The sequence below is a fragment of the Neopelma chrysocephalum genome, unplaced genomic scaffold (assembly GCF_003984885.1).
Source record: "Neopelma chrysocephalum unplaced genomic scaffold, ASM398488v2 Primary Assembly neopelma1_96710, whole genome shotgun sequence".
Lineage (NCBI taxonomy): Eukaryota > Metazoa > Chordata > Aves > Passeriformes > Pipridae > Neopelma > Neopelma chrysocephalum.
In genome coordinates, this window is record NW_020925354.1 from 172,839 (window position 1) to 200,020 (window position 27,182).

General features: G+C 36.8%; 1 protein-coding gene across 4 annotated transcripts in view; it reads left to right on the forward strand.

The window, feature by feature from the left end:
• BNC2 (basonuclin 2) overlaps positions 1–27,182 on the forward strand; it is a 336,970-nt gene that overhangs the window by 65,300 nt on the left and 244,488 nt on the right. The window lies entirely within an intron of this gene.

The window sequence follows — 27,182 nt, forward strand, 5'->3', positions numbered from 1 at the left end:
TACAATCTCACAGTTCTTCCTTGGATGAGAGTTTTCTGTATCACCTATGCTTTAGCTTCACCTTTAGCATTTAAAAAGAATTTTCTTCTCCTTCATAGGTCTCCCCACACTCTCTTTCTGCATTCAGCTGGTAACACAGATGGATCTCATACTAAATCAAACATAAAGTGTATATTTTTTATCTGTATTAGTAAAGTAATAGTCAGGTCTGTGCATATTATATGCTTTCTTTTACTTGTGCATGGAGTTTGGGGCCTTTGGCTAGAGGTGGCAGGGAAATTTTTCTTAGATGCATACAAGTGTAAGACTACAAAAAAAGTTAAAATGTAAAAAGGCTTCTTGCTTATAGCCTGTTTGACATGAGGTTCATGAAAGGTGAGAATAAAGCACATTAATTAGTGGCTAATAAGTAAACCACTGTCTTGATAGATAGGAACTCTGTCAAACTACCCTCACAAAATCTCTTACAAAGGGACTAATTTACAGGGCTGTAGACAGTAACAAAGTATTTCTGTAATTACTGTTGGGAAAAGTCCCTTGTTCTTTGCTGCTGTCACTGAGAGTAGTAGTTCATAATCTTTTAGGAAGACTTGTTTTTGTTTTGTTTATTCACAGTGAAGTTTTTTGCTCTCTGATGGCATGACATGTGTGGTCCTTCTCTGCTGTTGGCAATTAAGAGATGGTCTCAACTGAGCAAAAAGGCTTTGTGACATAGTGAACATTTGCCTGAAATGCTCCCATGTGAGCCATGGACTTGGTTACACTCTGAACTGGTGAAAAAAACATGACTTTTGTTAGAATAATAGGCAGGCAGCAGAAGCAGTTTAACCCAAATCCTTTTGTAGATATTGGAAAGTCATAAGCCTAGAGACGACACTGGCACATTCAACATGCTGTGTGATCTGGGACTCTGTTGCTTGTATCACTGTGTGAATGTGTGTACAGTGTAAACATTTTATGAAGTGCAGTTTCTGATCCATCGGTCTGTCTGGGCAAGAACGTCCCTTGATACTAAAAAGAACAGCAATCAGGACAGAATTGGTCAATGCGGCATGTCTAATGGTGGGAAGATATTTGAAGGATTCACTATAGACACAATAGGCTCTCTAAATAGCCTCTTTGCACCCAGAGTCTTATTGCAAACAGGTTCATTAAGGAGAGACATTCTGACACACAGCATCACAGTAATGAAAGTAGCTCTGTTTTTCTAATATTGTGTCTTGCCACTTCAGTTATGCTGCTGGTACAAGATTTCCCTTGTGTTGTTGTATATTTCTCTAGAAAAAGAATCAGTCTTCATAGAATATACAATTATTTTGTACCAGAATATATAACTCATACCTAAGAATCTGTCCTTCCTGTTGATGTGCACTAGTGCAAAAATAATTGGCAATCACATCTTCAAAACCAAAAATGGGTTTACGTTTGATTTGAAAGGCTTATATATGTTAAAGTAGTTATAACACCAAAAAAAAAATACATACAGTTTTAATATACTTTCATGAATATACAAAATCAGATAAAATGTTGTTCATGACCACTTATGAAATGAATATTAGTAAACTTTTCCCCTCGTGAGGTACTATGGTTTGTTTTGCTTCTTTTCTTTAGACACTGAAGTTCATAGGGAGGAAAATCAAAAGGTTATAGTTTATCCTACTTTACATATAACTGGCGTGTGACTTAAGGTGTTGGATAGGCTTAATGTATACTTTGAACATTATGACCATGGGGGGAAAAAAGGTAATATTGGTTTAAAAGTGGATATGGAAAATTTAATGTGCTCAAGTGGGAACAATGGCATATTAAAAAAAAAAAATCATGACACAGATCTAATAATTCACTTACCCCTGTAGGAATGGGGTATCGGCTCTGATGCTGCTTGGTAGTTTATTTTTATATACGCTCCTGGTCCCTGCTGTATATTCTTCGTATGGGTTCCAGAGAAAAGAAAGAAAATAACCTGTAGGGAAATCAGCTTAGAAACCTTTCATTAAATACATTGTGTTTCATATCATGTCATTCACAAAATCTCCAAGAAAGATAGAAAGTGTTATCAGACTGCATGTGTAAAATACTATATTTGAATGCTATAATTTGCTGTAAGATTAAGGACCAAGAGTATAGACATATTCGTTATTTCATTATTCACTTATGCTTAATGGATAATGCTTCGGGGGTTATTTTCATTTTTTGCTTGCCTAGCACAGATATGCAGTTTTAACTTTCTATTTAATGCTGCAGAAAACATTCCTATTCCCCTAAGCTTTGCTGTCCTGCTTGTTTGCTTTTTAGTGGTGTGGTTATTATTTTTTTAGAGGGGTTTTATATTGCTTTTAAGTTTGTTTGTTTGTTTGTCTGTTTCACAGTTATATGCATTGGTTTACACTTAGCTAAACCGTACTGATTTTAAAAGAAATTTAAAATTACTTCTTGTCAGAAATTGAGAAATGGTCCATTTGTGATTGAAGATAATTATGTATTTTATCTCAAGGTAAGAAAATTGTAATTACTTTTGCTAATCTGTATTGAAAAAGAGGGTTGGCAGAGTACATTTTATAGGGGCTTCAAGAGTCTTAGCCATGTGACTTACGATTCTGTAAAAGTACAATGTTGTTAGAGTTTCTCTGCACTTTCTTTATTGTGTAGTGCTATAGGAGAAACAAAAGGTGCACCAACTATGGGAGGTGTTTTGTATCCTCTCAGCTGTCCTGGGCCAGAAGTTTGGTATACCTTGAAGAATAACCGTGAGAGATGAAAATGGAAGTACTCACCTCATGACTTCAGACCTTGTTCCCCAGAAGTACCATTGAATTCTGTTTAACCATGAGTTTGCCATCATCTGAGTTATCAGTTAAATTCTGTGACTCCTCTTTAGCCATCTATATTCTTAAATCATTGCAATGGAAACTAAATGCCATAAAAATTACTATTTGTGTATTAACACATTTGTAGCATTCTATCTCTTAGTTGAAAACACATAGGATTGTAGGATTGTTGTCTTTTTTTTTTTTTCTTTTTCCTGTGTGGCTTTCTTTGGTCTTTCATTGTATGAGGAAGGCAGTCTCTAAGAAGCCAACCTTGCATATTATAGTTAGTACAGTGAGGCTCAGGCAAGCCATGTTTGTGAGTCAGTTCCATGTTTGTGAGTCAGTTCCATGTTTGTGAGTCAGCTATCAGAGGTTCTTTGTTGAGGATGCAGACACTTTTTCCTCTAGATGTTGACTGCCTATAGTAATAGGTGTCTGATAAAGCAACCTTGGGAATTCTGAAACAGGTGCTTGGATTGCCAGAGCCTTAACATTATATTCAGTCCAATATTCCTGTGATAAAATGTCAGGAGGGCACTATCTTGAGGCACTATCAACAGCCTGTGCTAGTAAACTGAAAAATACTGTGTTCTGAGTTATAGGTAGCTTAAGTGTTTGTTTTTAAATAAGGTATGTTTCTTGTCCCAAAATTATGTTATTTAAATCTACAAGACATTTATGTAGCAGGCTTGACCAGATGTACACAGAAAAAAGTGTCTTTAACAACCATTGTGGGTGTTCACAGGCAGCAGGATGTGACTGAACTGGAATCACAAAATCACGGAATGGTTGAGATTGGCAGGGACCTCTGGAAGTCATCTTGCCCAACCTCCCTCCTCAGGCAGGGTCATCTGCATCACCACCATCCTAAACACCACCATCCCATGGTCACTGCAGACAAGGCTGCCTGCAACCTTCACATCCCCAATGATGTAACCTTTCCTTATTTGTGACTGTGAGGTCCAGCAGAGCACCTTTCCTCATTGGCCCCTCTATCACTTCAGTCAGGAAGTTGTCATCAGTGCTCCCCAGGAACCTCCTGAATTGCTTGTGATGCTGTTTTGTTCCTCCCGCAGTTGCCTGGGAAACTGGTCTTGCATGAGGACCAGGGCTTGTGACTGTGAGGCTCCTTCCAGCTGTTTGTTGAAGTCTTCACCCACTTATTCTTCCTGATCAGCCAGCCTACAATGGACACCCACTACAGTGTCACCTATGCTGGTCTGCTCCAGCCAGCTGGCCAAGCCCCTTTCAGGGTGGGCTGACAGCCTGGCAGGTTACATAAAGTGTGCTCCTTTACTTCAGAGTGTGCTAGCAGTCTTGTTAAGAGTTAATGCTAGTCTTTTACCATGCAGTTGGTGCTTTCAGACATGTCACTGGAAAGCAGAAGGCTGTTTGCACTTGAGATGGCAACCATGATATTTTAATTTGTTTAATGCTATCATTTTAGACTGTTTTTTTTCAATATCAGAAAAGGCATCTGTGCAGGCTTTGTATAAAATTCACCTCCGCTGTGCTTAGTAAGTGGTACTGACAACTGATAATGACTGAGAAGGTGGCAAGTAATAACAAGTGATCATTTTGCAGGTAGTTTTCCTTTCCTCACATTACAACCTTTCTACTTACCTGTACTTCCTCTTTTCCTGTCCTCTTTTCTGTCTTCCTTCCCTTCCATTCCCTGCTCCTCTTTTACCCTTCCTTCCTCTCTTTCTTATCTCTCCTACCTCTCTTTTCCTCCTCTCCTCTTCACAGAATTACAAAATTACAGACTGATTGATGTTGGAAGTAACAAACCTTTGGAAGTCATCTAGTCCAACCCTCCCCTAGAGCTGGTTGCCCAGGACCACATCCAGATTGTTTTTGAATATCTTCAGGGACAGAGATAAAACCACAGCCTCCCTGGGTAGTCTGTGCCAGTGCTCAATCACCTCCATACCTGATGTTCAGAAGGACCATCTTGTGTTTCAGTTTGTGCCCAATCACCTCTGGTCCTGTAAATGGGCACCAATGGAAAGAGTCAAGCTCCATCTTTATTGTACTTTCACATCAGATGTTCAGACACATTTGTGAGATCCTTTCTGAGCTTTCTCTACTCTAGGCTGAACAGTCCCACTTCTTTCAGCCCTTCTTCATAGCAGAGATGCTCCAGTCCCTTAATTATCTTAGTGGCCCATGCATATCTGTCTTATACAAGGGAACCCAGACCTTGCCACAGGACTCCAGGTGCGGCGTCATCAGTGCTGAGGAAAGGGATGACCTCCTTCAACCTGCTGACAGTGGTTTATCTAATGCCGGACACAACTATCCTTCTTTGTCACAAGTCACGTTACCGGCTGAGAGTCAAGTTGGTTTCCACCAGGACCCGCACATCCTTTTCTGCAAAGCTGCTTCCCAACTAGTTGTTCCCCAGCATACACTGTTGCAAGTGTTTCTACCTCCCCAAGTGCAGGACTTTGTACGTCCCCTTGTTGAACTTTGTGTGGTTCCTGTCGGCCCATTTCTCCAGCTTGTTGAGTTTGTACTGGATGGCAGCACGACACTCTGGCGTATCAGCCATTCCTTCTAGTTTTGTGTAAGGTGCAATCTTGCTGAGGGTACCCTCTGCCCCATCCTCCAGATGATTAGTGAAAATATTAAACAGGATTGGACACAGTATTGACCCATGCGGTATACTGCTACCATTACCCTTCTGTCCATCTCATATTCTCCTTCCCTACTTGCCCTTTCCTATTTCCTCTCATCCCCTTATTCCCTTTCTCTTCTGCTTTACACTCTGCCATTTCCTCTCTCTGCACTTTGGTTCTCCTTTTTCCCAGTTGATTTCCATCTGGTCCTAAGTTGTGAGGTCTTTGATAACACTTAATGTACATGCAATGAGTCGTATGGTACTGCTCATATCTTCAATTTAGGATGTTTGATTTAAGCACTACTGTATTGCAACAAACATCAGAAGAACACCAATGTGAATGTTTGCTTTACATGTGCTGCCTTGCAGCCTGATGTAGAGCAGCCAGGGGCTTAGCTAGCTAGGCTGAGAGCAAACTTTTAGTGAACTATTCAAGAATTCTATGTATTGGCATTTTTCTACGTTTTCACATTTTCTATTCCCAACACCTTTGTTTCCTTCCATTCCTTAATATTGCCACTGGTAGTCAAGACATTCTGAAAATGTGTGCGTAAGGAGTGGGAATAGGTTAGTGATTGACCACTGGAACAACCAACTAAGTAGTTATCCCTTAAAAAATCCTTTATTTGACAGAGTGTAGATGAGTGCTGCCCTAACACTACGAGATTTAAAGAGCAGAGCAAGAGAGGCATCCTTATTCCAGTTTTCCCTATTCCAGTTTCTTTTTTTTGGAGAATAAGATTTCTTTTTAGTATGCCTTAATAAGTTTGTGTGTGCACATGTATGAAAAGACCTTGTTGTACTTTTACTTCACCTGTACTTTATAGTTTCTGCCCCAAGGTGGTACTATTAAATACTTTTATAACATAATTGTAGGGGATTTTATGCTATTCTTTTTTCACCATCCTCTTCCTGTTCTTTCCCTTCTCTTCTGATGGTGTGCTGTCAGACATGACTTTTAAGCGACTGTCTAAATTACATCATGTTTTCACAATGTCTTTCAAAACCTGGGGATGGTACTGTCTGTAAGTAAGATAAGAAGACACTACCAATTTGTGAAATAAACTTAGACTCTTCAGCAGATGCAAGAACCCTCAATGGTGCTACGGGAAGTTTATGAAAAGTTGAAAGAAATTAACCTCAATTAAAAGGAATATTGACTGATAGTTACAGAGTTAAATATGATACATTGCTCAAGAAAAAAGCTCTACATTAAAGGAACACTAAATTTCTGATGGAAAATATTAAACTGAAGAAATTTTTGCCACAGAGGGTGAAATGTAAAATTGTTTACATCACTTTCTAACATCTAACTGTAATAGACAGTTAGACACGGTACAGAGTTCGTTAAGAATATCCCATGTTGAGACAAGGAGTTAGAATTCTTCAGGGTGTATTCTCATTTTGGTTTGCTGAGATTTTGTTGCTCAGCAGTCATTAAATATTTTAAAGAGAAAATCTGGGCCCCTTCAACTATGAATATCTCTTCTGTGTTTTCTGCTAGAATGTGCTTAGTTTCTTAGTTTTTTTTCCTCTGAGATAAAAGTCTTTGGAGTTCTGTAAACAAACAATGATGGTTTAAACACTGTTATTGGTCATATAGGCAAATTATCTACTAGACAGAAACATTCATTTATATTTATATATATATATAAAAAATATGTGTTTGTGACTGGAACCTTAGAACTTCAGGTGTAATTGACACCAGTTGGCCATATGAATTGAAAGTGAAGAACGCTAAAACCATCACTTGCCTTTAGCAGCATTAATAGTCAATTAAGATTAGTAGTTGCCCATGCGGTTCTGGTGATAACAGGTAACATTGTTCATACGTTCACTTCCAGTAGTTTTTGAGGACACTGCTCTGCTCCATCATCTGCTGACACATTATGTTCAACAGGAGTATATTTTAGGTAGAAGGTTGAAGCTATGCACAGTAAGCTAGCACATGCATGGAAAGCGCTGTCCTTCTCTACAGCCCAGGATATAGCCCATGCCAGTCATAATCGGAAGCATTTAGGGGAGATATTTGTAACTGTTAAATGAGTGGATTCCTCGTGAAATACATACACTGAGTTCTGGTAAAAAAGTGAATATAAGTAGGATAAATAGGTTCTTTTGACTCTCTACTGGGAGCAGCTGCTATTAAGATTGGGAGTCAAGGACTCATCTTTTCCACTGGGAATCTGCAACATTTTTTTCTTTTTTTTTTTTTCTTCTGGCTCTGTCTAGAGCAAAGAAGAAAGAGACATGATAATTCCTTTGGAAAGCCACATTTCACAACCATCTGTTAGGTGATAATACCTGTGTTTCCCCAGCATGGTTGAATCCCATTGAGTGGAATGGCACAGCTAGAGGCTCAGTGAAGCCTTGCTATAAAACACCAGAATGTATTTTAATAACTCTGCATTACACAGAAATATATTTATTTAGGATCAAGTCCTTAGCCTTTGCAGAGAGGTGGCTTTTAAGGCCAAAATATTTTTGTGTAATACTTGAAGTGAAGCCCCATAGTGACAGAAAAGTGTTTGACTGTAATAAATCTTCAAGTTGTGGAGCAGAGCACAAATGTTTAAAAAAATTAGAGTAGGACTGTATATTAGTCCAAATTTAAGAAACAGAAGAATCTGAACAATGTTTAATGGCAAAAACAGGTGTTCTGCTCTGTCTTTCAAGAGTGGTTGATGAAGCATTGAAAGTTAAAAGAGTGACAAAACGTGTGGTCACAACTGACTTGGTATTAAGTTGGTATGTATGGATGTTAGAAATAATTATTATTTGAAAGAGAAGCAGGGATCATGGTGATTTTAACAGTGTGGTGATCTGTCATGACCCATGACAATGCTTTTTGTCAGATCAGGCAGCAGTTTATGCCCAAGTATTAGCATTGATAAACCAAAGCAGAGCATTAGGAGGATTGTGTGTTTAGTGGTCAGGACTTGAGACTTCCTCACTTAAAGAGGATGAGTAGGGAACAGTGGGAGAGGTGCAGAACAGGGTGGGGAGACGGAGAGGACGTCAGGGAAAAAAAACTGAGACACTCTCCTTATAACTAACTTTATTGCTATAAATCTGTATCTGTGATTTTCCCATAGCTGTAGGAAACCATTTGTTTCCATGACCTTTCTGCCACCTCTTTTCCTAGTCTCACCTGGAAAATAGTGGAAAAATCACTTTTCTCAGTGTGTTGGAATAACTGTAAGAGTTTTACATTGCTACTGTTAATAATTTGTCTCCTAGTAAGCACTTAAATATTGCAATCTTGGTGAATGTTGACATGATCTATTTGATACTGTTCAGTATCTTAAGCAAGAAGGTGGACTCTTTGATTGTGACTGTCAACTGCTCAGAGACAGCCTTGTAGAAAACTAGTACAGGTGTCTTTGCTTTACCTGTAGTGCCAGATCTTAACTGTAACTTTAGATGGGATATTTTTTCACTGTATTCTCGCAATTGGCCTTTGAGGCACTGGTGTTGGCATCTCCAAGGCAGACAGGAAAGCATGGGGGAATGGCCACTGTGTAGTGGAGGATAAAAAAGCTGAACTGTATATAAATGGAGCATTGGCAGCTAGCTTAACTCAATCTGGATTGCGAAAAAAGTTTGAGAATCTCATGAGCTGCTGTATGATGTATGTATTTAATTTAATTTCCTATTATTTTAGTTGAAGTAAATTTGAGACTTTATTAGGCAACAGACTGCTCAGTATACAATTATTTGCTAAGGATGTAGATTAAAACTGGCTGTTATAAAAACCCCAGAAGTTTCAAGTAAAATAATAAATCATTAGGTATATGGAGGATTTGATTAGTGGTTTGTGACATGTATAGCATTGCACCTATAGAAGAAAATGTTCTTATGTGTTAAAATTTCCTCACAAAAGCCTTAATTCTAGGAAAGTATCTCTGAATAATCTTTCACCTGTAAAATAAGAGATTGAATAGCAATGCATATATGCGGGAGTAAGGTTTTTGCAGGTTTTTTTTTTAAATAGGGAATGTTGTTTCTGCCAACAGTTAGGCAGAAAGCACAGCTATTTGCCTTACTGTCTAGTTTCATGCGCTATGTGAATGGATATGCAAACTTACCTACGTAGCTCCCACAGCTTTACTCTCAATGTACATAGTTTTGTTTTCAATGAAAAAAACCCAAATGTTTAAAGGCTAAAAGTTCCTAGCTGAACTGAAAATAAAATTAACTTAATTCTCTTAGATATAGTAGAGGAACATTCTGTGCTTTGTTTTCTATAGGCAAAAATAAAATCTGCAAGCCCATTGGACTTTAAATATAATATAAATGTCATACATAATCATAAGAAGTATGCAAAATGTTTTCAAACATTTGTATTGTATGGAAGCAATTACTGGCACTGATTCTATCACACACCCCTCATATGGGCTAAGGCCAAAAGAAATGAAGGTCTCTAAACAAAATTACTTTGTGTGAGTGGGAAGAGAGTGCATTTTAACTTTTATTATGGAGCAATGTAGAGCCATGTTTTAATGCCAATCACATACTCTTTAACACAAATAAATAAAAAAAATGTTCCATGCTAGGCTTTTGTTTCTTTTTCTTGTCATTCTCTGTCACAGGACTTGCAAAGGAGACCCTTGTATTTTCATAGTAGAAGACTTTGTGTATGGAAACAAATCTAGCAGGAAGTTACTTCTCCGTTTGCTTTGCTGCCAGCTCTGTGGTTCCTGAGATAGTACATTGCATTTTTTCTCAGCATTTTAATTTTGCTTACAGTAAACGAGCATTGCCTCCCATATTTCCATTTCATATCCGTAAGTTACTGTGATTGCTCTATCAGGTGCTTTGTTCAATGATGCATTTGCAATTCTGGATGTCCAGAGCAACCTTCTCTGAAATCCTGCTTTCTGACATCAGTGAAACTGTCTATAACACACCATTTGTACACATGGGATGGAAACAAGTACTCCATATTGTCTTCTTCAGATAGATACTTATTTTCATTCAGAAAAATGCGTTCGCATGTGCTACTGACTTTCACGTTCCTTGCATAGCTCCTTCCTCCAAACTTAGGCTCTTGCTGATCTTTTAAAGCTTCTACTGCTTGCTGTGTTAGGAGCATTTATACTCCTTGAGAGGCCTGAATGCCTTGTGTGCATAAGTTATGTCCACTTCTTCCATGCCAGTTGGTCTCATGAAGGACATAGCCTTTTCTGACAATTTCTCTTTTTCTGTCTTTTAAAGGAAATAGTCTGTTTCTCCTCATGTCTTGGCATCTTAATGTTGGTAGCTGTGCTACCTTATTGCAGACACAACAGAAGCCTCAGGAGTCAAACCCAGAACATTTCACCAGCCCCTTTTTAAAACTGGAACATCACTTCTCTGAGGAAGTACTTTTTCAGGGTCTTTCCTGCTATGACTTGTCATAGTGAAATACTAACATTTGGCATTCTCTCCAGAAAGACTAACTGTGATGTTCTTACTTTCATGCATATGCTCTTGAGTCATTATGCTGCCCCTTTGATGTCATGTGTGATCATGTGCGTGGTATGTACTGCATGAAGCAGTGTACCAACTGAATTCATGATAAGGGAGAATACTTCATTGTGGAAGTTCCAAGAAATTCTTAGTTTTTCCTCCCTAATGTTTCATGTGACAGTATAAGTCATATAATAAATCTTGTTGTGACACTCATGATTTGTTAAAATCAACAACTGGGAATTCACAGGCAAAGGACATTGTATATTTTGGTCCATAGTTTAGTAGAGCAGCATGTCTGAATGGTGCTCCTGCAGGCAGAGGAACTTCTGGAGGAAAATGCAGCAGTGGGTGTCATGAACATCATATGTCAGTGTGGACATATATAATCATCATGGTTAGAAAGTTTTGGATAAAATAGTATTGGCACTATGGATTATACAGCTGAGTACAAACTAGAATGCTGAAAGGAGGATAGAGAAGTAGATAAATACTTCTGTTAGGGCACGAGGTTCATAGAGGAAATTGGGATCAGATTATTTTACACTAAAATGAGGCATATATTGCACTATTTATATGTGTATGGGCATTAGAAAAGTATCTCTGGGTATAATATCATACAGAAGACTACACTTTTGTGGATTTTATTATCATCAGAATTCCTGTAAGCCTGTAATATAGTTACCTATCTGAAATTATGAGAAAGAATATAAACCAGTGTGGATAAAACAAAGAGTACAAAACCCTTGTCCTGCCCCTTCAAAATTCCTTCTGAGCTTCAGGGTGAATTCCAGTTAATAAAAAAAAAAAAGGCACTCCCTTTTGGCTGCAAAAGAGAAATTTTAACTGTGTGTGCATGTGGGGGTGTGTGTGTGTGTGTGTTAACAGTCAGTGATGCTGTGTGGGTACATGTGTATACACACATAATTAAATGTATGTAAACACACAAACAGATGGACTTACAGACACACACTAGTTGGGCAGATGCTGGAGTAATTCCTTTGAATGCTTCTGTTAATTTGGTGTGATAAACATTTGTGCTTCCTGTAAAGTAAAACACTTTTTCTTATTATTCTTGAAGTAATATTTGTCATTTGCACAAGTAACTTTCATGTAAGTAATTTTTAATGTAAATATTTTCTGTATCTGTGTTAGATAGCTGAAGCGTAGTTCTCATTTTATACACAGCTTACAGACACATCCTCAGAAGTGTAATTTTGGTTTCCTGATTTAGGACCTGTCAGGTTCTGATTACTCTCACCATTCACTGCTGTGACAGAAGTCAGCTGGAACAGCAAATCAGTACCTATGAGCATTCAATTAGGCTCCCCAAAACTGAATCCCTGTAGGAGTGATGGTGTATTTTTCTATTGCTTCCATGCATACCCGTAATGTTCAGGCGTGTTCTTACTGTCTGCAAACCATTTTAATTGCGTGCAGTTTCATGATCGTGTTATGGCAAGTGTGGTTGTATTTGGAGTTATAGTGTGGCTTTTCTTCCATGCTCACGTAAGAGGGAGTGCCCATGGCAACTTTATCTGTGAATGAAGCAGAAATTTGCTAGTTAAACAGTTTTGCTTCCTATATGATTGGTCGATTCTTTTTCTTTCCCCCCCTTTTTTTTTTTTTTGAGGTAGTTGGGCAGTAGGGTAGTTGGATGTACGGTATGTATTGGAGATCAATTAATTTTACTCTAGGAATACTACACGTCAGCACACAAAATGTTTTTTTTTGTCTACTTCCTCGGATTAAAGTAAAATCAGGACCAGATTACAAATAACAGTGAAGTAACTGTAGTAGTATGTCTGTTTAAGAGTCAACTAATTCAGATCATAATGTTAACGATTCTCTTTAATATTCATAAAGATGAGAAGTATGTGTCTTATCAAGAGATTTTTTCAGCTTTGCAAAAATATGCTTGTCACCCCTGCTCCCGACTCACCTGGGGAAACTTTTTAAAATATGCACGGGAAATATTTTTATTGATCTTTTCTGAATTAATGGATTTTTATCTCTAAGGTAGTAAATTTTTCAGGGACCATCACCACCTTTACTGAATTTTGTAAGTTCAGTTAATCAGGTGAATGACAGTGCTTAGTATATTTCTATCTTTGATAAGCTTTTGTTATTCCTGGTTTATAATTCAGTCTTTAGCAACCTTCCTCTTACTGAAAGGTTCACATCATTTGGTCAAAAAAATGAGACAAGGAAAGGTAGAGAATACGTTCATAATTGAAAGTTTTATGAATAGATTTCATATAGATGCGTATGTATATTTTAAAAGCTTGCCCAAGTGATGACTTTGACAAAGACTTAACAAACCAGGAGTGTGAAGTGTTCTGTAGGCTAACAGTGTTAATGGGTTTATCTTAGACAGTTCTTCAGTTGTGAAAGTGTCAGTTAATAATTTACCCATCTCAAGAGGCAGTGGAAGCAATCACACTCAGGAGCAAGGTACTCCTGGGCCTTTTGTGGTGCTGCAGCTCATCTTGACTCTAAAACTGTGCCATCGGATGCGACATCAGCACTGTGTCTGCACTTTGACAAATGAAGTCTTGTAAGAGCTAAATAAGGCATGGGAAGTTTTGGAATGAGCAAATAGCTCTTCAGCTGATTTCTGCAGTAATGGATTACTGTAAATGTCCATCTGCGGCACATCACAGGGAACACAGGTTAAAATAAAAGTATTTGGATTTTTTTGGTACTGTGCTTTGGGATGTTGGGGTTTTTTTTTCTGGTGGTGTTTTTTTTTTTGGTTGGGGTTGGGATTTTTTTGGGGTTGTCTTTTGTGTCGGTTTTTTTTTGTCTCAAACTCCTCTCCCTCCCCCTGCCAAAAAAAACCCAACAAAAAAAACCAAAGAACCCAACATAGAAAATGTTTCTAAAATGCAGAGGACCAGTAAGCAATGTTTATGTGGTATTTGGAAAGTAAATGTTCTGCTCTGATGATGTATTGCAAGAGCTAGAGTTTTTTACCTGCTACCAGAAATGTGAATGTTTAACATAAAAAAAGCTCTGAAATATAGTACTTTTACCATCACCCTTAACCATGCAATTTGTTCAGATGCAGTTGTTAACATGAAATGGCAGTAGATTAGGCAATATTTATGTGAATTTTATTCCAGCATTTACTCATTGAATTATCCTGTACTACCAGGATGGTAAGTTTTGTAATTTGTTTTCCCCTATATGAAGAATGTTTCTCCACAAATACTCACTTTTGCATGCATATTTTTTATTAGACATTATGCCATTCTAAAGATTTACAGTTATTTAATAATGATTTATTACAGTAATTTATTCTGCCAGCTGTGGCACATTTTTACTGGAATTTGTAAATCAAATGTGTATTGAAATTTACTAGAAACATGCATTTCAGATTCTAATGAAATATATTCCAAAATTGTTTTTAGAAGTGGAGATCTATATGAATGAGCTGTAACTTTCAGTTTCTATTGTTTTATATAAACTTTTCCTCCACTTGTTTTATTTACTTGCCAGTCATGGATGTTTCACTTACTGCAGGATTAGTGAATCTTCATGCTGGTCTGGGAAACAAACAGCAATAAAACTGTAGAGTCCTTGACTTTGTCCTCTAAGGCATCAGTATCAAATCATGCACTTGACCTCAGCGATCAAGTCACATTAAGGATTAGGAAGACAACCTGAGGGCAGCTTCAATGTTCTTCTAATTGCTATCTCTCTTTGGTGATAGAAGGTTCATGTCTCGAATTTAGTGAGTCATAAAAGACACTGAATGAAATTTGAGGTGATAGAAAAGTGTGTGTATGTTTGGGGGTGGGGGAAAAGGAGGAAGAAACCAACAATATTTTACAATATTTTGTAAAACTTTTACAATATTTTTTCAGGAGTACTGTTTACTTTTTAGCTTAGCTGCAAATTCTACATGTAGTTAATTTTAAAGCTCTGGTAAAGCATCATGCCAGTAATTCTCTTTTCAGTTTGTATTCTGATACCTGCTATTCTTGGCTCTTTGAAAATCTAGCATGAGCTATAAGTGTGAAGTGCTTTTTAAAATTCTGGCTCTATGTATCACTTTTCTAATAGTAAAAATCAGAATGAGATGCTTCCTTTCTTCTATCTGTTGTCTCTTTTGATTGTTCAGGCTCAAGACCTTTCTAGACAGGAACTCTCTCTTCCTTTTGCTTGTACATCACCCAGCGCAACTGGAGGAGGGAGATGGGATAAGCCTGGTTTTAAGTCTCTTAGACTTTGCTTTAATACATATAGGATGCAGCTAACAGCAGTGAAGCCATTTCTCAGCTTTTATGTAAGTAATTATGAGATAAATTGTGTATAAGTGAAAATTCAAAATATCTTGGCTTCTTAGATTTATTTTGTGGGTTCAGTTCTGAACTAGGAAAAAAAAAAACATCTGTTGCTTCATACCTTGTGAAAAATCACCTGCTGTATGTGTGTATATGAGTATAGGATTCCAACTTACCAGATAAGCAATGATACTTTCTTGTTTATCAAAGATCAGAAATAAACTTTGAATGAATTCAACACAAAATGTAAGGATACTGAAAGATTGTTTTTTAATTTTTGTGAATATGATCTCTTCATGACAGGAAGCCAAATTGTCATGACAGGATTCAAAAGAGAGAAGATATGGGAAATATTTCTAAATGAGCATCCAGAGATGTTAATTACTATCTTTGAAATCATGAGTGCTTTAGAAAAGCACAGAAGCAAAAAGACAATTTAAATACATTCACCAAAAATATTTCAGTATAAATATAATGGTTGGTCACTGACTGAGAAACAGAAATTTATTCCTATTTTCTATATAGGGATGAGATTACTTTTGTAGTGTGATTGTGGAGCATTCCCAGCAATATAGAAGCTGAGAGTTCAATGTTAATTTCTTAAATAGTTTTTATAAGGATTAGTTTATTCTTTTAAGAACTCTACATTATATGACAGGAAACAGATGATTTTTTTTTCCTTACGCTTTCTAGGTGTTTTTTTTTACCTCAATTACCTTTGGACAGTTAGTTCTTCCATTAAGTCAGGTGTATGACACTATATATATAGTCTTCCTTGTGTTTACATTGATGCTTATCCTGCATTCCTTTTGAAAAGTGACCTGCAAAGCAAATAAACCTGCTTGTGTTCTGATTTTGTTTGGCTTGGCAGGTTTTAGTTTTTTTCAATTCTTTATTAATCTTGTATGTGAGAAGGGAGTAAAAATATAGGAAAAGTTTCCATTGTTAAAATTTCTATATTGCTTTACTCTTTTAGTCTCTTTGATGTAAAACTCACTGAGATTTTTCTGCTTTGGAAGGTTCAAGCTTAGAAGATGAGCTCTCTAGAAAAAGAGAAAAAAGAAATTTTTTTTGTTTTTTAAGTCAGAATTTCTCCCTCCATATAAATGTCCTCCTAAGACAAATTTCATCTTTTAAGAACAATACGATATACCTTCCTTTCCTGCAGGTTTACTTAAGGTGATACTTTATTTTGGTTGTAAGACTCCTCCTAAGGCTGACATGAGAATAACATGTTATTTCCCACCTACAAAAAATTCTTTCTTTTCCTAAAATGAAACTAGTTTGGGTTTTGGTTAGGTTTGGTTTAGGTTTTTTATGATTGACTTTTAACATGTTTGCAGGTGTCCTGGAAGTGAGTTGGATTAAAGATAGCTGATAGTTATCTATAATATAATACTAGAACTATCGTGTCTAATGGCTGTCTCTGTAGTTCTGTCTTTAGCATACAACCAGATGATAAAACCTAAACTAATGCATCTAGTGGGTTACTCTTTTTGCTTCTCAGTTTTTCTAATCTCAATGGAAACTGAAAGAGTGACATTGATTTTGGGAAAGGGAGGGAGAAGAGTCTAATGTCTGCTGGCATCCTGAGGGAGCCTGGTGGGTGTCACTGATGCTCAGCCCTTCCCTTCCCTGGGTCTTTCTCATTCTTAGAGTATAAGCATGGAAGAGGATTAATGCAAACTCTGGGCAAACTTTCTCACAGAATCACAGAATATGCCAAGTTGGAAGGGATCCACAAGGATCATCGAGTCCAACCCTTAGCTGTGCACAGGACCATCCCAAAGAGTCACACCATGTGCCTGGGAGTATCATCCAGATGCTTCTTGAACTCTGCCAGGCTTGGTGCTGTGAACACTTCCCTGGAGAGCCTGTTCCAGTGCCCAGCCACCCTCTGGGTGAAGAACCTTATTCTAATATCTAACCTAAGCCTCCTCTGACATGACTTCAGTTCCTGTCACTGTTCGCCACTTCACTGGTTCGCTTCCCATCAGCCAACTCTAGGATAAATCAGTTGATGTTAGTGTCCTTCACACTGTACAAGTAACCATCTTGTTTTTGGAACTATTGCTTCTTACCGTGATTGAACCTTGCCTATGCTTCCAAGATGTATTTGGCATATAGTAGAAAAAACTCTGTTTCAAAAGTTAAGAGTTTTTGAAGGGACATTAATGTGCCCCACAGGAACTTGCAAGCCCAGTTTTCAGATTAAAAGTAGTAAGAAAAGTAATTTAATCTCAGGTTATAAAATGTTTTTCCCCAAAAGCTAAAGCTTCTGTTTGGTATACAGTACAAGTAAAAGACTGAAACATCCACATCCCAGTGATAAAAAGGATTAACAAGCATAGCTTTTGTTTTAGAACCTATTAGCACAGAATTTTAAAAAAAATTTGACTGAAGTAACTTGGAAGTACCTGCATTTCCTTATCTGGTTTCAGAAATGTCTAAGTGTTGTGCTGCACAGGACATAAGGTATTTTAGTAAGGAGGAGAACATGTTAATTCTTCTCCATTGTCCATTTAATAAATTGCTAACACTATTGAGTTATAGGACAGGGCTTTATTGAAAAGTGGTGTTTAAAACTGTCTTCATGCCTTTTAGATGCAGGCTAAAGGGCAAAGGAGTACCCTACATCTGAGGGCCTGAGGATCAACACTACTGTCTGTAATACACTCCCCCTTTCTCCCATTCTTGAACAACCCCCCCACAAACCCCACCCCTCAAATCCTTCTTCTTTTCACAACAGACAGACTTGTAGGTACTTCTTTGGTGCTTGCCTTGTAAGTCTGTTGCAATTACTGTAAAAACAAAATCCAGTTTAATCTTTAAATAGCACTTTTAAGGTCCCTGTGGGCCAGCTTGTCCCAAGTAAGCCATGAGAAAGCCAAGGCAGGGATTGTCCATTATGATTTTCCTTTAAAGCATATTTGCCCCTTTTCCCCAAAACACTCGTATTCTCTCTTCAGCTGTGCAAATGGAGAAAACCTGAAAGCTTCAATGTCAGGTCTGGTTCCTAAAGAAAACCAGTGTGGTTCATTTGTGGGTCGGGAATAGGGGTTTGAACTGGCATAGACTTGTGGGTGCTTTGGAGCTGGAGCACACACAGCTGTGGGTTCCAGATGCTTGCTATCCTATATTAATGTGGCTTGTCTGTGAAACCATGGCATCCGCAATGCTATACAAAGCTCCACGCCTGTGGTAGTTTGGGAACTACTTTCAGCAAGAGAGATTTCAGTTTTTAAAGTGTGTCAGAACAAATTTACAGACATCTAGCTCAGAAAGGCTTAGATAATGCAAAATTCTACTTATGAGTTTCATTTTAAGAGTGATTCAGACACTATTAGATATGAAAATTTCATACTCTTGATGAAGAGCATTTTGTTGTTTTGCAGATGAACCAAGGAAGAAACAAGCTTATTTACCCCATGTCTTACTATTATAGGAGCTCAACCTCCTACATTGCTGGGATAACCAGTATGCAAATATTGTAGCAATATACTTATAGTGTTTATATGCAATTAGTGTCTCTTCATCTGCTATGGTAGCAACACAGAGAACATCTTTTCTATGGGGTGGAAAAGAGAAATACATACACTGATTTTCTTCCATATGTGCTGAACATTCTCAGATATATTTGTCTTTAATAACTGCATGTTTTCCAAAACTTTTGAAAATCACATTTGTTTTTTCTGAAAGGGTGAATGAATTACTAAAATTAGGAATATTTTTTTCATTCTATGTTTAATTCACATCTTTAAAAATTCACCCAGTCTACTGTCTTGTATATTAGATTTAACAGAATAGGAAGTATTTTTAGATCACTTTTTTATTGTAAGTTCTGCCCCAGCAATTGTGAGATTTAATAAAGAAATGTTTTTGTATAGTATCTTGCACAGAAATTGTATCTCGAAAAGACTGTGCAGAGTTAATAAAATTAAAAAGTTTTTTTTCCCTTTTTACTAGAAGTTAATAGACCTAGACATGACAGAACATAGACATATTGTTTCCAGATGAAGGCTGAAAATAGATAGAGAATGAGGGAGAGAAATGCAGCCCGGTGGTTCCAGATGGCAGGCATTGCAGAGGAAAAGGTTCTTGCATCCGTGTTGGCCAGAATGTACAAAAGGACAAAAAGGAGTCCAACGCCAAGCAGAGGAAGCTGAAATATAGAGGAATGAAAGTAATAATGTAGGAAATTTGTCCAATATTTTTTTTAACTGATTGGAGCGTGCAATGAGGATATTTCGGGTGAAAAGATGTTATAGAAATTGAGTTTTACTTATGCTCTGTACTCATCAGGTGAGAAGGTTTTTTGGTTGGGTGGTTGGTTTTGGTATGTTTTCAAACAAAATAGTAGCTTGTAAGTATTTAAAAGTTTATTGAATCTTATTGCACTTTTGAGTGTCTTATAAATTATTTAATTGTCTGATGGATATGTGGCTACCTAACTATAGGGCATGAAATATGCACTGTTCCTCTAATACACTGTAGGGAGACCTGTTTATAAAGTATTTAGTATTGGTTTTATAATGCACTGTTGTCAACAGGAGACCACGGACCTCAAAGATCAATCTCATTTTGGCCCACAGTATTAATGCTGCTTTATGAAACTCTGTGACAGGTCACTTAGACAACAGCTCTTAATGAAAGGACTTTGTGCCAGTGTGTGGTCGTGTGACTGTCTGTTAGTAAGGCATAATTCAGTCGCTGCCAAGGCTGCAGATGAATCTCTTTTGTCCAAGTCCCTGAGGTGACTTTGTGGCTGCTGCTACTGCTGGCCAGGTGATGGAGCTCATCATTTCCTTGGCCCTCCAGAGAGAAGTGAGACAGAGAATGCTGAATTTTTGCTAATGCAGCTTTTCCTAATTGTCCAGAGAGATAGTAGGACACTGGGCAGTTCAGGCAAGAGTACTGTGAATGAGTCAGTAATTAGAAAAGAATAGCTGCTCTTAATTCAGTCTTGCATTTGTGCATGAAGTGTCTTTTCAGCTATCTAAAATTCAACTGTTCTGTAAACCAGCAGGCTTTTTAGGTCAGTTTAATTATTTAATTGTGACAGTACTATGTTTTAGGCAACAAATAGTTGTTACTAGGAAGTGGCACAATAGATTAGATTATAGAATAATTAGATCATAAACTTAGCCTACACTTAAACCCTTTAGGCTGTTGTGGGATCCAGAGGCCTTGCTTGTTATAGACACAGTTTACTGAAAGGATGAGAATAATGAAATTAACTACCAAAGAATACATCACTTTGTAAAGGTCTTGTACTAACTAGGATCCAACGGACAATTTCCACAGTTTTAGGATTTTTTCAGAAAAGAACAGCAAAACTTGCTGAGTTTAGTAGTATATTAAAACTATAAACCTTGCTTAACCCAGATAATCAATAGCTGGAAGATGCTGTAATATAGTGGATGTAAACCTGTGTATTTGGGAAGGTTTTTTGCATCAAAATGTTTGAATTAGTTTTCTCAATGATTTACATAAATGAGGTTGTTGCATTTTTTCTTCAACAGTTGCTGTGAGCTTGCTACTATTTCTGTTGAATCCTGAACTTAGGTCTCAGCAGATACGATTGGATTTGAAATATTTTATTTTAAAAGTGAAATACATTTATTTTTGTGTTATACATCTTCCTATATTATATATAATGTATTATATGTCAGGTGTCCTCTGTCCTTTTAATTCCTTGTAAATCAAAACAGAATATCTAAATCCCACTTATTTCAGTGGTGGAGTATATAGGCATTTCATTAAATGCACAGTTTAAATCTAAGTCTGTTGGAGCTGTGCTTTGAATCAGATTCTCTAATCTTTTACCCTTTGGTATAAACAATTAAGTAATAATTTCATGCCAAAAAAAGACGCTCACAAAAACACTGATGTGAAATTAAGAATGGATGTGAAACTGCCACATTTACAGAACAAACTGCCCTGTTTACCTGTCTGCAAATTAAGGAGTTTGCAACAAATTTTTGTTGGGCATGTAATATTCTTTTGAGAAAAGCAGAGACTTTTTAAGTTTAGTGGTTTATGCCATGCTGATATGTAGAATACCTTTTAAACAGCAACTAATCACTTAGAAGGCACAATCAACACACTGCTATGACTTGGCGTTATGTTTGTTTTTATCAAGTTAAGTGTTTTTATAACCTTCTGCATCCTCCATTTCACCTGCATTTTTCATTTATATATGTGTATCCACTGGAATAGGTATTATTTGATTCCCTCTGCTTCACATATGTACTCCTCTGTTGTTGAGCACATATTTGACATATGCATATATTTGACATATCTCCCATAGAAAGTAGGTTGAGAAACACAGATGTGATTCCCCTGTACAAAGGAGTTTCAGGTGACCTGACCTCCCAGTATTGGCCTGTCTATATGAAAAAAAAAAAAACACCAAACCAACAAAACCACAAACAAAAGGAAACACCTCACAACAAAGCAAAACAAGACATCAAAGGTATATAATACTAATCAATGTATGCTGACAAGAACTTTTCTCTAATTTGTGTAAAATCCTCCATGTTTATGTTCATCCCCCCAAACATGCAACTGGACATCTCTGCCAACATACATACTGTGATCATGTTAAATACTGAAGGACACATATGTGGATGTCATGGTCTTCTCTGTGTGCTTACTTTTTATTTGACTTTTGTTTCTCTAACTTGTTAAAACATAGAGACTATAAGTGACTAAAATCCTGATGATCTCTGATGTTTTATCTGCAGATAATAGGTCACAGTTTTCACCTTACTTTTTTCTAGTGAAGTTGTGTCATAGCAGTCTTTATAAGGGTTCTGTGGTGTGGGGTGCTGATATACAGCTGATGTGATTAGGATCAGTTGCAGTGTGACAATTTGCTAGGAACTAAAGCTTTCATAACAGGACTCATAATCAAAAGTTTTCTCTGGGGATAAAGGTCCTGTCATGTGACTTACTAAAAAAAAGAATAAATAACCAATTTAGAGTAGACTAGGATTTTGAAAATATGATTTTTAATTACAGTGAAAACTACTGTGTTGAGTTCTGCCATGCTTCAATTCAACCTGAAAATTCTTCCTAACAGAAAATAACAACAGCAAAAAATGCAAACAACCAAAAGCAAAACAAAATAAGAGATATAAAATGTAGATGTGAACACTTTCAGAATCTGTGTGAATTAGGCATGCACATCAAAGTGAAAACCAGATTCATAAATGCAAAATACTGTAGATAAGATAGAGAAGAATTTAGCAAGGACATTTGGAACACTGTGCCTAAAAGTATTTGGCCTCATTGTTGCATGATGACATAATCAGTCCAATGCATTTTGGTTACAAATCAGAAGTTACCTCTTAAAACTCACAAAAATATTTTACAGAAGAATGACAGGTTTCAGAGAGAATACAGTGCTGCCAATATTTTTTCTTTATAATATGGAAATTTTGGTGGATTATCTGTTCAGGGGAGGTTTCTTTTATTAGCCCTCCCAACCTATTTTTTTCATTTTAGACATCTGTAAACATTTCATAGACTCTAACAGATATTGCAAAGTGACTCCCTTATATAATTCTTAGGGAGAAGGAGATGATAAAGAATGACATTACCACGGTTGATTCACCACCTCTTTGAATATGAACATCAAGATGGCTTTGCATAATTTTCAAGCATGAGATTATATTCCTTATAGGACACAATTCACAACTTTGTTGTTGTCCATGGATAAAGTGTTAAGTGTGATTGTTGCAATCTCTGCTCCCACATTATTGTAATGACAAGAGGAGTTCTTTCTTACTTGGTCAAATATATTCTTTTTGGAGGCAGTATGGGATACTTGGTTCCAAAATGTCTTTAAAACAACTCAACTATATAAGCTTAATTGTTTCAGCACAAGCAAGGGCTGATTGTCATGCGATGTGGAGGACCATTTTCATTATTTTGGCAAGAACAGGGACAGTTTTGTCCTGACGAGCTATTAGATGAATAGCAGAATGTGTCACATGAAAAACCACTGATCTTTAACCCAGCTATCTACTTAACCAAGCCTAGAAATGAATAGTGAATGCGGGAAGAGCAAAGACCAGTTTACTGTCATTACAAATTAGAGAAACTGTTAACATCTGCAGCCAAATGAACTCTGGGAATTACAGGTATTATCCAGTAAAGTGGTTGAGGGTACAGAGATTTAGAAGAACGATGCATACAGATATGAGTTCACTACCTGTGTATGTTGTGTGTATCTGTCATTACTATTGAAAATTGGAACATTTGTATAAAAAGACAATAAAGATGGTCTGGATCTTTTCCTAGTACCTTTAATGAATCTAGAAAATGAACACCAAATATAAGGAATTCTCCTTTAAAATAGTCGATTGATATTTATCATTAAGTAGAAATTTAAATACTAAATGAATAGAAATAATAAATCTATGCTCACTGTTTTATCTTTTTTTTTTCCCCAGGAGTCATCTCAGGGACACTGCTGCATGTACAGTTAATATAAACATTTATACTGAACTCCTAGATGTTTGAAAAACAAATACTGTAAAGATCAGTAACATTTTTAAAATGATCAGTTATGGGAATTAATGCTTACAGAAAAACACTATTCTTTCTTGCCCTGCTAGTAGAATCGCATTGTCTCCCTACAGTCTTGTTAGCTCATACTAACTGAAATGCAAATTCTTTCCAACTAATTGGACCTCGTTGAACGTACATGTACAGTACATAGTTATATGCATGTAGATTTTTTTCACTAAATTCCTCTGTAATTATTTTCTTGATTAATATCTAAAGCATAGACGTGGAACAAAAATCTCTTTAAAGAGTTTACATATTATTGAACATTAAGAAGATAGTAACTGTTGCATGTTTTAACAGCTTAATTAATAATACAGAATAATTGGAACAAAAAGAAGAAAATATTTTCTCAATGTTTAGTCATTTTGAACTGTTTGCATTAACCCTTTGACTGAACTAATTAATGCTTAAATTATCAGAGTAATGGAATTTAGGAAAAAAAAAGATATGTTTAAATCATATGGCACATTCAGCTGGCTGGATTTTCTTCTTAGCATCACCTGGGCTTTCTTTAATCACCTTTCCTATCCTTTCTTGCCATATGGTGCACTTATTGGTAGTTTAAAGAGGAATGATGAAATCAACAATGTTATATTTTTAAAAGATTCAGAAAGTCACACATGTAATGTAATTATCTTTGACAGTAAGTAATAAGTATTATTTAAAATTAAAGGAAGAAAAAGTCTCAACATCACATGGAGTTCACAAAGGACATAAAATTCTCAAAAAACACAAGCAGACAACTGCAACTGCACTCTGTTTTAAGTTCCATTAGAGCCTAGATTCTGTAGGCACCTCTTCTGTGAGCATCTGGATATTCCCAGGAGCTGAAAATGTAAAATAATTTCACAGATCCTTTTATCTTTCAGTACAAGTGACATTGGATAGCAGTAAAATACTTGCAGAACATATTCCTGATTAAAAATCTATTGAAAATGAGATTTTTTTTTTAATGCTTTTGAAAGGATTTGTTTTAAATACCTTTGAGCTTTTACCTTGACTAAAATGTTTCAGATTCTTATATGAGTTAGCCAAGAGGAGAGAAACTACTCAGTTTATGCTAAACTTGTATACTACTTGTTAGTTCCTGGGCTTCCCACAGATAATTCAAAGAATATTTCTGCCTCCAAAGGAATTGTAGCAATAAACACAGGGTTATAGATTACAAAGGGAAGTACTAGGTTCTAAGCCTGGATTCTGATTATTACAATTTCGCTGAATCCATGTCAGTTTTGTTTCTTGTTTGTTTGTTTGTTTGTGGGTTTATTTTTGGTTGTTTTTTTTTCCTCCCCCGCCCCCATTGCTGTACAGTTAGATGAGGCTTAATCTGCTATTTTAGGAAGTGGGCTTCTGTTGTATTTTTCCTACAATGATTACTTTTATCTCCTTACTGACTACTACTCTGTTAGAAATTCAGGAAGCATTTATTTTCTTGGTTTTCTATGCTGGCATTATTGTGCCAAACAAGGTGCTGTGGAGACACTGTAAATTTAAGGATCACTTGAGTTGGACTGGAACTGACAGACTAAATTTTGTTTCTTCAATGTCATGTTAGTTTGGGGAGGGGAATAGATCTTTCTTTAAAATGTTCTGAAGGTGTGATATAAAGTCACACATTTGACAATTAAATGATAGTCCTCCTTTGATACAGTGATCTGAATGAGCTTAGATTTCATGTAAGGTTGTAGCATTCTGGCCAAGATTTCTGCTTGGGAAGACCAGATTTGGATGTATTAGCTAGTCAGCCTAATAACCCTGTACAGACTGTATTGATTTTCTAGGAGAGAGTTTATGAACTAAATAAACTTGCAGTTGGTGTCTTAATAAACTGCTTCTTTCAGTCTGTCACATTTCGTTACTTAGCTCTGCAGTTTAGGGGAAAAAAAAGCTAATTCTGTTACAGATTGTTCACAGCAGGGTCTCCAAATTAGCCCTTTGTTTTGTAATGCCACCTTGCTTGGGCTGACTTTGAGCACATTTCTCAGTTTTACCCTAATGAGTTGCAACACTGATAATGTGGCTGATGATCTTTCATTGATTTCACTATCACTTGCTTGTCTGGTAATTGATCCGTTGCTGAGCCTCTAGTTAATTATATCGGCTTTGACATGGCCCGGTCCACCGGGAATTTCAAGTCTTGCAGAATAACAGTTTTAATAAAAGAGTCTATTACTGCAGGTGCTTGCTGCTGCATGCCAGTTGATTTTGTGTGTGTGCACGCGCGCGCGTGCATGTGTGCATGGATGTGTGTGTGCGAGTGCTTTTTTTTTTTTATTCTCTGGGAGAGGAGAGCACTGCGGGACAGGAAAAAGAAGGCGGGGGGTGGGTAAGAGATGGAGATAAAGACTGCGAGGGAGAGCACACAAGAGATGCAGAATGGAGAGGAGGAAGCTTGCTATTGACAGTGTCCTTAAGCCTCCCACAAATAACAGCCATTAGTGGGAAGGTCAGGAGCTGAGCATGCAGCTTGACTGAGGCACTGAGTGCCACTTCAGAAATGAAGAGGCTGGCAAATTTTAGAGGGAGTTTGAGGGGCTAATAGCTAGCTGTAAAGGTACAGCCACTGTTGGTACAATTGACTCCTAAGTGTCATTCTCCCCTCCCCAGGTGAGAATATTTTTATTGACCACAGGTGGACTTAATATATTTTAAGGCAACCGTTCTTGGAGTTCTTGCTTGTTTCTTCTTGGATATTGAATTTGCTGCTTGTGAGACTTTTTTTTTAACTTAATGGTGCTGAACTGGAGGAAAGTTTAACAGAAAAGCTTTCAAGAGATGTAGGGTCTAGAGGGGAAGGCACATTTGTGTCAACATAGTGTACATCTTCTCATCTTTTCTCATTGCACACTAATGACACAGAGCTGCCACTGAAGCTCTCTTCTGTTTCTTTTGTTGTTTCAGAGAGTCAGGTTTATTGTTATTCCTGAGTTAAGAAAAGGCAGTGAGTGGTACATTTGTCCTCCTAAATTTGTACATTTTATTAGAAGATTAATGTTACTTGTTTTGTAAAGGATAGCTTTTTTTAAAAACACTGGCCATTTTTTATGAGATTGCATGCATTTTGTTTTACATTTGTGAAGTTTGTTTGCAGAGTTATGATTTCTTGTCTGTATGTAAAGGATGAAGTGGGTAAGAGAATTTTTAAATAACAGTAATTTTAAGAAGACTTTGTAATTTAGAGCAGTATTGTAATAGTATCATTTAACCTGATATATGGTACTGTACCTTAAGTACAGAAGAAAGATCTTAAAGGAAAAAATTTTTTTCTTTTGCATTACTTTTTAGCTGTGTGGGACCGGTTTCTTTTTTGCTGTGATTAATTTCTTTGTTCTTTCCAATTTGAAAGGTGTATTGTATCTGCTTCAACCAGCTTCTTAAAAAAACAAAACAGAAAACTACTTTTGATCTTTTGGGGGAGGGGAAGGAAGGGCT